Source organism: Pristiophorus japonicus, chromosome 1, assembly GCF_044704955.1.
Source record: "Pristiophorus japonicus isolate sPriJap1 chromosome 1, sPriJap1.hap1, whole genome shotgun sequence".
Classification (NCBI taxonomy): Eukaryota; Metazoa; Chordata; class Chondrichthyes; family Pristiophoridae; genus Pristiophorus; species Pristiophorus japonicus.
The window spans coordinates 361,041,541-361,054,283 of record NC_091977.1 but is presented as its reverse complement, the minus strand read 5'-3'; the positions used below and the strand labels follow the sequence as shown (position 1 = coordinate 361,054,283).

Here is a 12,743-nt window from a genome sequence, read left to right as displayed (position 1 = left end):
TGTCCCACAAGGATCTATTCTTGGCCCCCTCCTATTTCTCATCTACATGTCACCCCAGGACGACATCATCCAAAAACACGGCATCAGTTTCCACATGTATGTTGATGACACCCAGCTATACCTCACTACCATTTCTCTCGACCCCTGCACGGTTTCTAAATTGTCAGACTGCTTGTCCAACATCCAGTTCTGGATGAGCAGAAATTTTCTCCAATTGAATATTGGGAAGACCGAAGCCATTGTTTTCGGTCCCTGCAACAAATTCCGTTTCCTAGCCATTGATTCCATCCTTCTGCGCAACTCTTGTCTGAGGCTGAACCAGGCTGTTCGCAACCTTGGCATCATATTTGTCCCTGAAATGAGCTTTTGACCACATATCCGCAGCATAACTAAGACTGGCTATTTTCACCACTGTAACATCACCCGTCTCCACTCTTGCCACAGCTCTTCCACTGCTGAAGCCCTCATCCATGCCTTTGTTACCTCTAGACTTGACTATTCCAATGTACTCCTGGCTGGCCTCCGACATTATACCCTATGTAAACTAGACGTGATCCAAATCTCGGCTGCCCGTGTCCTAACTCGCACCAAGTCCCACTCACCCAACACGCCTGTGCTCACTGACCTACATTGGCATCTGGTTAAGCACGCCTCGATTTCAAAATTCTCATCTTTATTTTCAAATTCCTCCATGGCCTCGCCCTTCCCTATCCAGTCTCACAACCCTCCGAGATGTCTGCGCTCCTCCCATTCTGCCCTCTTGAGCATCCCTGATTATAATCGCTCAACCATTGGTGGCCATGCCTTCTGTTGCCTAAACCTCAAGCTCTGGAACTCCCTGCCTAAACCTCTCTACCTCTCTTTCCTCCTTCAAGACCCTCCTTAAAACATACCTCTTTGAGCAAGCTTTTGGTCATCTGCACTAATTTCTACTTATGCGGCTCAGCTTCAAATTTTTTATCTAATAATACTCCTGTGAAGCGCTTGGGATGTTTCAATGTGTTAAAGGCACTATATAAATGCAAGTTGTTGTTAAAACTTCTTAAAACTCCCTTAAGTCCAAGGGACGCAGATTGAATGGATATGGTGGCACAACTGGTTTAGCCATTCACCTGGACCACATGAAGCATTATCGGGTCCTGCACTCATCTGCCAAAATCACTCACTATTTCAGAATAATTTTGGAATGTAAAGATAAACCCCAGCTTCTATACTCCACTGCTATCCATCTTTTTAAGCCCCTCTCCCTAGTCTCCACTCTCACCTCCGATAATAAGTGCGAAGAGCTCATGGACTTCATTGTCTCTAAGATTGAGACCATGCGTTCGGCTGCCTCTGCTTCTTCCCTTTTTTCCCCATGCCCACCGGGCCAAACTTCCTCTGAGGAAGTCCCCTGCCCTAGCCCTGACATATCTTTCTCCAGTGTCTCTCCGATCTCCCCTCATGACCTTTCCAAGCTCATCCTGTCCATAAAAACCACTTCCTGCTCCCTTGACCCTATTCCCGCCAAACTGCTGACCACCCAACTCCCTCAAATCTGCCGTTATTACCATTCTCCTAAAAAAAAACCTCGACCCCCTCCGTCCTTGCAAACTACCGTCCCATCTCCAAGCTCCCTTTTCTCTTCAAAATCCTTGAACGTATTGTTGCCTCCCAAATCCATGCCCATCTTTCCTTTGACACGATTGACCACTCTATCCTTCTCCAACATCTCTCAACTGTCATCCAGCTGGGTGGGACTGCACTCGCCTGGTTCCATTCGCATCTATCTAATCCTAGCCAGAGAATCACCTGCAACAGCTTCTCTTCCTGCCTCCGCACCATTACCTCTGGTGTCCCCCAAGGATCTATCCTTGGCCCCCACCTATTTCTCATCTACATCTTGCCCCTTGGCGACATCATCCAAAACACAGCGTCAGTTTCCAAATTTATGCTGATGACACCCAGCTGTGCCTCACTACCACTTCTCGCGACTCCTCCACTGTCTCCAAATTGTTAAATTGCTTGTCCAACATCCAGTTCTGAATGATCAGCAGTTTTCTCCAATTGACTAATGGGAAGACCAAGACATTGTTTTCAGTCCCCGCCACAAATTCCGTTCCCTAGCCACTGACGCCATTCCTCTCCCCAACTTCTATCGGAGGCTGAACCACACTGTTCACAACCTTGGTGTCATATTTGACTCTGAAATGAATTTCGACCATAAATACACAGCATAACTAAGACCACCTATTTTCACCTCCATTACATCACCCATCTCCGTCCTTGTCTCAGCTCATCCGTTGCTGAAGGCCTCATCCATGCCATTGTTACCTCTAGACATGACTATTCCAACACACTCCTGGCTGGCCTCCCACATTTTACCCTACATAAACTAGAGGTGATCCAATACTCAGCTGCCCATGTCTTAATTCGCAACAAGTCTCGCTCACTCATCACCCCTGTGCTCGCTGACCTATATTGACTCGCGGTTAAGCAACACCTCAATTTCAAAATTCTCATCCTTGTTTTCAAATCCCTCCATGGCCTTGCCCCTCCCTATCTCTGTAATTTCCTCCGGCCCCACAACCTCCAGGGATGTCGGCGCTCCTCTAATTCTGCCCTCTTGAGCATCCCAATTATAATCGCTCAATCATTATGGCCATGCCTTCTGTTCTCTAGGCCCTAAGCTCTGGAATTCCCTGCCTAAACCTCCTATTGCCCATCACTAGTTGCCCTTGAGAAGGTAGTGGTGAGCCGCCTTCTTAAAGTACTGCAGTCCATGTGGTGATACTGTTCGGAATAGGTAATTATGGATTTATGGATGAATATTTAAGAACATTTCTAGTTTTCCTGCTGCAGCCAACACCATAGTAATGTTTGAGTGATAGGGAAGAAAAATTGCAAACATCATTGGTCGCAAAACAGGCCAAATCCCACCTCACATCATCAATAGAAAAAAACCAAAGGAAGTGCTGGGCCAATAAGATCTCTGTATGGTCTCTGCATTAGTAATATTGCAGGATCACTACTGAGATTGTCACAACAGAATTCCAGTACGAGTTGCATATTATTCACATAGCTATTGCCCAGCTGGATATACCAAATCTTCTCCAGGAAAGCATTTATAGACATCTTCTCTTACTTGAGTACTATTGAATTGTAAATGTTGCTAAATTGATGAAGGTTTGGCAGTGCCACCCCATCCCAACAGCAGTCTGTTGAAACCCTGTGCTATTACGAGTGCTCAGCTGCACATGTCATAACATTAACTTTAATTGCTCACAGCTATTGTCACACTAAAATTGTTTGCCCTCAATGGTGACATTCAACATTCAACATTAAAGTAATGATGTAAAAAGGCTTTTTGCAGATAAAGGCCCCAAATCTTCGCTGACCACCACTCCCAGCATATGTGTTGGGATTTGCCCACTGGGAATATCTGCTACTGACCCCACCAGAATACATGAGGTCAGAGGGAGGCTCTCAAATTTAAATATCCCAGGTGGGCACTCACACCACAAGGGTTACAACTTGGGCACCCACCATAGCTAGCGGATGGGGAGGAAATAGCAATGGAAGCCTGCGGCATCATAAGAACCCTGTCAGCACCAATCCCAGAAAGCCTGTACTGAAGCCTATCAATCCTCTTTACAAGGGGGATGAATTTTGAAATTTGGCAGCCTGAATCCTCATGAGTCCAAGCCAAGACCCAGGCCTGGACCCACAGGAAGGCCACAGCTCCACACGGTCAAGGCTAGTACACCACCTTTCTCTTAGAGCACCAACTGCCCAGAAGCTCCCAGGCCAGGATTGTAGAAACACCCCCAGCCTAGGTGTTCCCTCACTGAGGAGACATTCCCTTGGTTGTGGTGACCTCGTATGTGGCAGACTTAGGTTCCGTCCTGAACAAACCCTGTGGAAACTTGCGGTCAAGACCAAGATGTGGTGTATCCGGGTCCCAGCCTAATATTTGAACCTTCTGCCACAATCCTCCCTGGATTATGGAAGGAGTGCACTGGAAGGCAAATGGAAATTTGGAGCCATAAATTTTAAAATAGCCAAATTTGAGTATTTTCTGCAAGTAAATAATTTGTTATGTCTCAAAATAACGGTATATTTTGGTCAGAAAAATTAGATGAATGCTTGAGAATAAAAGACAAAAGAATAAAATGTTTAGCATTGATTTTCTCACTCCCCTTTGTACTCTTCACAATGAAAAAGTTAAAAATTGCCTCTTCACTTTGGTACAAATATTGCCAGTAGCCTTTTATGCAAAATAGTCAGTACATACATATAAATCTTCGAAAAATGTATGTGAATGAGGTCTTAAATATGCACATATCTACTTTTAGTGTCCCAGCTCTCTTTGTGCCGAAAGGAAGATCGCAAAAAAGTCACAACCACATGCCAGGCAGTGCAATAAGCATTTTTAACAAGGAAGAACTTTCTCGCCTGAAACTTGTATTTTGGACCAGCCACCATTTCCCAATCCACAAATAGAACAAAAAAGCCAGAAAAATTGCTAAACATGTTTACATGGTATTTCAGATCAAAAATATCAAAGACTGCGAGAAACATAGAAATATAGAAAATAGGTGCAGGAGTAGGCCATTCGGCCCTTCGAGCCTGCACCACCATTCAATAAGATCATGGCTGATCATTCACCTCAGTAACCCTTTCCTGCTTTCTCTCCATACCCCTTGATCCCTTTAGCCATAAGGGCCATATCTAACTCCCTCTTGAATATATCTAACGAACTGGCATCAACAACTCTCTGCGGTAGAGAATTCCACAGGTTAACAACTCTCTGAGTGAAGACGTTTCTCCTCATCTCGGTCCGAAATGACTTACCCCTTATCCTTAGACTATGACCCCTGGTTCTAGACTTCCCCAACATTGGGAACATTCTTCCTGCATCTAACCTGTCCAGTCCCGTCAGAATTTTATATGTTTCTATGAGATCCCCTCTCATCCTTCTAAACTCCAGTGAATACAGGCCCAGTCGATCCAGTCTCTCCTCATGTGTCAGTCCAGCCATCCTGCGAATCAGTCTGGTGAACCTTCGCTGCACTCCCTCAATAGCAAGAATGTCCTTCCTCAGGTTAGAAGACCAAAACTGAATATTCCAGGTGAGGCCTCACCAAGGTCCTGTGCAACTGCAGTAAGACCTCCCTGCTCCTATACTCAAATCCCTAGCTATGAAGGCCAACATGCCATTTGCCTTCTTCACCGCCTGTTGTACCTCCATACCAACTTTCAATGAATGACGTACCATGATACCCAGGTCTCGTTGCACCTCCTCTTTTCCTAATCTTCCACCATTCAGATAATATTTTGCCTTCATGTTTTTGCCACGAAAGTGGATAACCTCACAATGATCTATATTATATTGCATCTGCCATGCATTTGCCCACTCACTTAACCTGTCCAAATCACCCTGCAGCCTCTTAGCATCGTCCTCACAGCTCACACCGCCACCCAGCTAGGAGCCATCTGCAAACTTGGAGATATTACGCTCAATTCCTTCATCTAAATCATTGATGTATATTGTAAAGAGCTGGGGTCCCAGCACTGAGCCCTGCGGCACTCTACTAGTCACTGCCTGCCATTCTGAAAAGTGCTGTTTATCCCGACACTCTGCTTCCTGTCTGCCAACCAGTTCTCTATCCACGTCAGTACATTACCCCAATATCTTGTGCTTTGATTTTGCACAGCAATCTCTTGAGCGGGACCTTGTCAAAAGCCTTTTGAAAGTCCAAATACACCCTATCCACTGGTTCTCCCTTGTCCACTCTACTAGTTACCTCCTCAAAAAATTCTTGAAGATTTGTCAAGCAGGATTTCTCTTTCATAAATCCATGCTGACTTGGATTGATCCTGTCATTGCTTGTAAGGTGTGGTTTTCAGGGTGTCAGCTTTCCTTTCTGACCTTATATGAACGGTTTTGAATCGCTCCCACACGCTTGGTTCTAGACTCTGGAATTATGAAGGGACTGTGACAGATTTGGAGAGACAATCGGTTTCAAGGTAGGAAGCAGGTATGGCTTTATTGTGTTGAAAAGGAAGTAAAAGGCACACCTTTAATAACACACACAGAATAGTAATACCAATACACACTGAGGGGTACAACATAATAAAATAAATTGTCAACATACAGCCTGTGGGGAAAAGAATACAGCTTAAACTCTAAATGGGATAAAGAGGAGAATGCAAATACATTTACACAAGTTATCCCAGTCTCCCCCTCCCAATTCCCTTAACTAACTAAGTTATAGCTCTGGGGGTTCAGGGGCTATGCTCACCAATCACTTTTGACAGTTGCCGGTAAATCGCGGTTTCAGGGTTCACTGCACTTTGCCTTCTCAGCGAGCCATACCCCGGATGGAGGAGAGGACTTCGGACTGCGTAGTCTTCAGTTGGGGTGAATCCGCTGATGCGGTAAGTCATGCTTTGGATGTATGGGGTAAGTACCCACTTTCTTTGGTTAGGAATAGTTTTAGTTAGTTCTTTTAGGTAATTTCTCACCCGTTGGTCATTTAGAAGTAGATTGTAGAGTGGAAATAAATGTTGATTCTTCGGTTTTTGCTGAGTTGGTTTCGGTTGGTCGTTTCACTGGTTGTGGTGGCCCGGGTTGTCAATTTGGTTGCTGACAACCTTCCGTTTCGTGGGCCTCTTGCTGTCAGCATGCTCGGTCGATCCTTGATGATTTCTTGTAGTTTTCTCCACTACTTCATTTCTTCACTCCCCACCACCTGCTGCTTTTTTTTTCCCTTGTAAAACTGGAAATAGATATATCCCAAAAAGGCTTCCTTATCTCCCGCCAACTCTGTCCCATCTCTTTGTTTCGAGGGAGCTGCTCATTATTTTTGAGCTGTCTTCTTTGTCAGAATTTGGCGGGCTCGTTCATCAGTAATTTGATTATGATGTGGTAATGTGGAAAATCACCGGTTGGCATTATTGAAGCATTGTTTAAACTCTTGGGCCGTTAGGCTGGGCCCATGATTTCTATAGGCCTATTTGCACCTGAATGCCAATAATGGTCTCCATGATTAGCCTGATAGCTCTTGATGCGTTTATGTCCCAGGGAGCGAATTTTTATGCCTCACAGTTCTTGTTAGTTATTGATTGGCTCATTCTCCCAGACAGATCAAATTTGATCCAATACCCAATTCCTGAGTGAAGTCCCACCCTCTGTTCTGGCAGTCTGTTCCAACATGTTCCTTTAGAGATCTTAAACTTGTAAAGCTCTGAGGTATCTTCCTCAGAGTTTTTCCTAAGATAGCAAAATGTTCATTGAGTTCCAAATTAATTTCCCTTTCCTATGAGTCCAAACACTGCGGGGGCGGGGGTGGGGTAGGGGGTCTCCATGAATACATCACCTTTTATCCCCGCTGGCCTCGTCTGCCCCTTTAAACTCAGTTGTGTCCCAAAGTTTTTCCTTCCATTTTAAAATTCCAAATAGGGATTCTTCTCCTCTGCAGGGGAACGGTACAAGGGACTTTTGCGAAATATTGGTAAATTCTACATGCTTTCCAAATGCGCTGCTATTTCATCTTTAATAATTGATTCCAACATTTTCACCACTACTGATGTCAGGCTAACCGGTTTATAATTCCCCATTTTCTCTCTCTCTCCTTTTTTAAAAAGTGGTGTTACATTATCTACCCTCCAGTACATAAGAACTGATCCAGAGTCGATAGACTGTTGGAAAATGATCACCAATGCATCCACTATTTCAAAGGCCACTTCCTTAAGTACTCTGGGATGCAGACTATCAGGCCCTGGGGATTCATTGGCCTTCAATCCCATCAATTTCCCTAACACAATTTCTAAACTAATAAGGATTTCCTTTAGTTCCTCCTTCTTGCTAGACCCTCGGTCCCCTAATATTTCCGGAAGATTATTTGTGTCTTCCTTCGTGAAGACAGAACCAAAGTATTTGTTCAATTGTTCTGCCATTTCTTTGTTCCCCATTATAAATCCACCTGATTCTGACTGCAAGGGACCTACATTTGTCTACACTAATCTTTTTCTCTTCACATATCTATAGAAGCTTTTGCAGTCAGTTTTTATGTTCCCAGAAGCTTCCTCTCCTATTCTATTTCCCCCCTCCTAATTAAACCCTTTGTCCTCCTCTGCTGAATTCTAAATTTCTCCCAATCCTCAGGTTTGTTGATTTTTCTGGCTAATTTATATGCCTCTTCCTTGAATTTAACACTATCCTTAATTTCCCTTGTTAGCCACGGTTGAGCCACCTTCCCCGTTTTATTTTTACTCCAGACAGGGATGTACAATTGTTGAGACTTCAACTGTATCCAAAAGTAGATCAAAGACAACTGAGTAGCATGAAACACTATGTGAAGATGATGGACAGTGTACCAGAATATTGTATGATTAACTAGAAAATTCAAAAAAGTAAACTTATGTTCGGGTACCATTGAGAATTATGCATATATTATTGATAAAGAAGATTTTTTTCTCTCTAGAGTTGAATGGAATTCCTTCATCCATTTGTCCTATCTATTGTCAGAATTTGAAAAGTGCAGCAGTTTCCTTTCAGTGACAGATCTTACATTGGTGTATCTGGGTTGAGTTGTCTGAAGCTGAAGAATATACTGGGATCAAGTCTGTAAAGAAGTCCACCGATAGGACATCACTCACGAATAACCTTCAGGTCTGAGGGAAAATCTGACGTGATATTCCATACGAAGGGGATAACCTCTGCTCCATGCACTGAAGTAGTCATCTTGCCCCCTCCAACTTCCTCAATGTCCAAAAGGAGGATTCAATCAGTAAAATGTGAATTTGGTGAAGCTGCCAAAAATTTATTTAGACTTGAATGGAGAACTCATTGCCCTCTTTGCCCAAAGGACTTTGACCTTTTGTAGCACTCCATCTTTACTGGATATAGGCACTTTCAGGACTCAGTCAAATGGGTCTGGTAGAACTAAAATTGCCATCTACTATTTATGCCATTTGTTACGCTAATTCTAGCCTTGGCATCAATGCAACTGGTCCTGTTTACTGAAGGAAATGTATTATTTTGCTACAGGAAAAATAAAATAAACGTTTTGTTATATTTTTGTCCAGTATGAATTGATTTGATGTAAAGCATACTTCTCATTCTGAGATTGATGTACATTTTCCAAGAAAGGACATCAAAGTGAAGCATTATTCAAGTGTAATATAATGTGACATTGTATGTCACATCCAAAATCAACATATTCATAAAATCCAGTTATGAAATGTCATTACTGATTGAAGACAATGTCACAATGAATTTGTCTAAACTTGTGTTTTCTATCCCAGACTGCAGCGACCACGTGTATGATCACATAAAACTCAATCCTACTCAGGACTGTTCATGTCATTTATTTTTGGACAACTTGGCTGAAATGAGAACAAATAAGTCTTTGTTTTAATAATGCTTAGGATTTGCACAGAGCAATTTAATGGGAATACTTTCTGGAGCACTATTAACATCTCACAACTTAAATAATATGTTCCTTATTTTAATAGCGCTGAGTTGCATTGATCACCACTGGCACTAAGCAAGGAAATGGGAAGAATATAGTGCAAAATGTGCAAATAAAAACAAAATCTATTTAATTTGTAATGATTATTCAGCCATCAATGAGATCAACCTTACAATGCAATGTAACAGGCTCAGATAAGACATGTTATGCCTTCAACGTGACTGGACTGTAAGAGAGTTTAATACTGTTGTGATCAATTAGAAATGAAAGAAAAGCTGGAAAGATGCTGAAAAATATATGGAGCCTTGGTTTTAATTTCTTGCTCAGATATGTATACAATTTTAAAATTTAATACAGAAATAGGTTATGTTTATGGCTGTTATTTACATATCTTATGCTTCAGTGATACAGAAATCTTGTCTCAGAGAGCAGTCTTCTTTTGCAATGCAGAATTTATAATATAATTCTGCTAATCTGAGATTGGTGCTTGGGAGTGATATGAGTGACGTCACTTTGCATTTTTGTTTAAATTTTAAAACTTTAAATTTAAAAATAACCTTGATAGCTTGCCTATACCACCTCTCATTTTCAGTGACTAAAAAGAGCTGACAATCCTGCCAGTTCTCTTCAATCAATGGAAATCTCATCAGCAGTCAAAGTTTGCAGTGCACATGAGAAAGAATGAAAAGAGCAATCCCTTTATCCCCATCAATAGAGGTGTGACCAGGCACGATGACGTAATCTTCTGGTAAATATACCTCCATACTGCACTTCTTGGACTAAAATAACCAAGATTAAAAATAACCAAAAATTTCTATTTTAACTTATCTATCCAGTTTGATTTGCTAAAAAAAGAAATAAGTAAAGAAAGAAAGACTTGAATTTATATAGTACCTTTTCACAAGCTCAGGACATCCCAAAATATTTTACAGCAGTGTGATCATTGTTGTAATGTAAGAAATGTAATTCTAACACCATGGAAAAAACACATTTTTTAAGAAGTTTAGAAAGCTCATTTTAAGTAAGGGAGCAATTACTGACTTATGGGGAGGGATAGCAGGCTTCTTGCTACAAGCACACAGTATACCAAAGAAGGTAAAAGTATTCCCTTGCTTTACTTAGTACCGAATAGTTATTTTCCTGTAACAAGCAATGAAATAAAATCCAATATTAACTAATCTGAAGTTATACAGATGTTACTTCAGTTTAATTCCAGAGATTTGGTTTCAGTGACTCAGGTGCCTCTTTATAAATGAAATAAGTGCAGTGAGGTTCATAATAAAGAACACTGCCATGGTCAGTGGAGAAAGTGAACTTTCAGGCTCAAATAGCCTTTTCTTGTCCCATGTTTTGTTATTCTTTACAAAAGACACTGAAATCGGAGATTGCACTTTACTGCAAATAAAATGTCTTCATTGAAAACCGAATGCTCTGTCTTTGGAGATAACATAGTAGATTTCCACTGACGAGCTCATCTTCTGTAATAATGGAAAGTAGTGACATTTTATTCAAATGTCAGTCTGTGATGGAGTGAATTACAAAAAATAACCTTCTGCAACATAAGGATTAGCGAACAATATTGAGGCTTTAAGTCCTTTTTGAAGAAAGAAGTGAGACATTCCCTTTTATGTTCAGCTTTAAGATCTTCAACACATACTTTTTATTGCATTTTATTGCATTTTGCACTAATAGTTCTATTCTGGAATAGAAATTAAGCAGAGTTCAGAAATTATTACAAATTAACATTATTTACACACAAATAACATTCTGTGCCTCAATGCGAGGAGTATTCGGAATAAGGTGAATGAATTAACTGCACAGATATTAGTTATGATGTGATTGGCATCACGGAAACATGGCTCCAGGATGACCAAGGCTGGGAACTGAACATCCAGGGGTATTCAGCATTTAGGAAGGATAGACAGAAAGGAAAAGGAGGTGGGGTGGCGCTGCTGGTTAAAGAGGAAATTAATGCAATTGTAAGGAAGGAAATTAGCTTGGATGATGTGGAATCGGTATGGGTGGAGCTACGGAATACCAAAGGGCAGAAAGTGCTAGTGGGAGTTGTGTACAGTCCACCAAATAGTAGTAGTGAGGTTGGGGACAGCATCAAACAAGAAATAAGGGATGTGTGCAATAAAGGTACAGCAATAATCATGGGCGACTTTAATCTACAAATTGATTGGGCTAACCTAACTGGTAGCAATGCAGTGGAGGAGGGTTTCCTAGAGTGTATCAAGGATGGTTTTCTAGACCAATATGTTGAAGAGCCAACCAGAGAGCTGGCCATCCTAGACTGGGTGATGTGTAATGAGAAGGGACTAATTAGCAATCTTGTTGTGTGAGGCTCCTTGGGGAAGAGTGACCATAATATGGTAGAATTCTTTATTAAGATGGAGAGTGACAAAGTTAATTCAGAAACTGGGGTCCTGAACCTAAGGAAAGGTAACTTTGATGGTATGAGGCGCAAATTGGCTAGATTAGACTGGCAAATGATACTTAAAAGGTTGACGGTGCATAGGCAATGGCAAACCTTTAAAGATCATATGGACGAACTTCAACAATTGTACATCCCTGTCAGGACTAAAAATAAAACGGGGAAGGTGGCTCAACCGTGGCTAACAAGGGAAATTAAGGAGAGTGTTAAATCCAAGGAAGAGGCATACAAATTAGCCAGGAGAAATTTAGAATACAGCAGTGGAGGACAAAGGGATTAATTAAGAGGGCGAAAATAGAATACGAGAGGAAGCTCGCCGGAAACATAAAAAATGAACGCAAAAGCTTCTATAGATATGTGAAGAGAAAAAGATTAGTGAAGACAAACGTAGGATCCTTGCAGTCGGATTCGGGTGAATTTATAATGGGGAACAAAGAAATGGCAGATCAATTGAACAAGTACTTTGGTTCTGTCTTCACAAAGGAAGATACAAATAACCTTCCGGATGTACTAGGGGTCCGAAGGTCGAGTGAGAAGGAGGAACTGAAGGAAATCCTTATTAGGCAGGAAATTGTGTTAGGGAAATTGACGGGATTGAAGGCCGATAAATCCCCAGGGCCTGATAGTCTGCATCCCAGAGTACTTAAGGAAGTGGCCCTAGAAATAGTGGATGCATTGGTGATAATTTTCCAACAGTCTATCGACTCTGGATCAGTTCCTATTGACTGGAGGATAGCTAATGTAACACCACTTTTTAAAAATGAGGGAGAGAGAAAATGGGTAATTATAGACCAGTTAGCCTGACATCAGAAGTGGGGAAAATGTTGGAATCAATCATTAAGGATGAA

At 41.7% G+C, this 12,743-nt stretch overlaps 1 protein-coding gene across 1 annotated transcript in view; it reads right to left on the bottom strand.

The window, feature by feature from the left end:
- csmd3b (CUB and Sushi multiple domains 3b) overlaps nucleotides 1-12,743 on the bottom strand; it is a 3,002,015-nt gene that overhangs the window by 1,762,849 nt on the left and 1,226,423 nt on the right. The gene's annotated exons all lie outside the window — the stretch shown is intronic.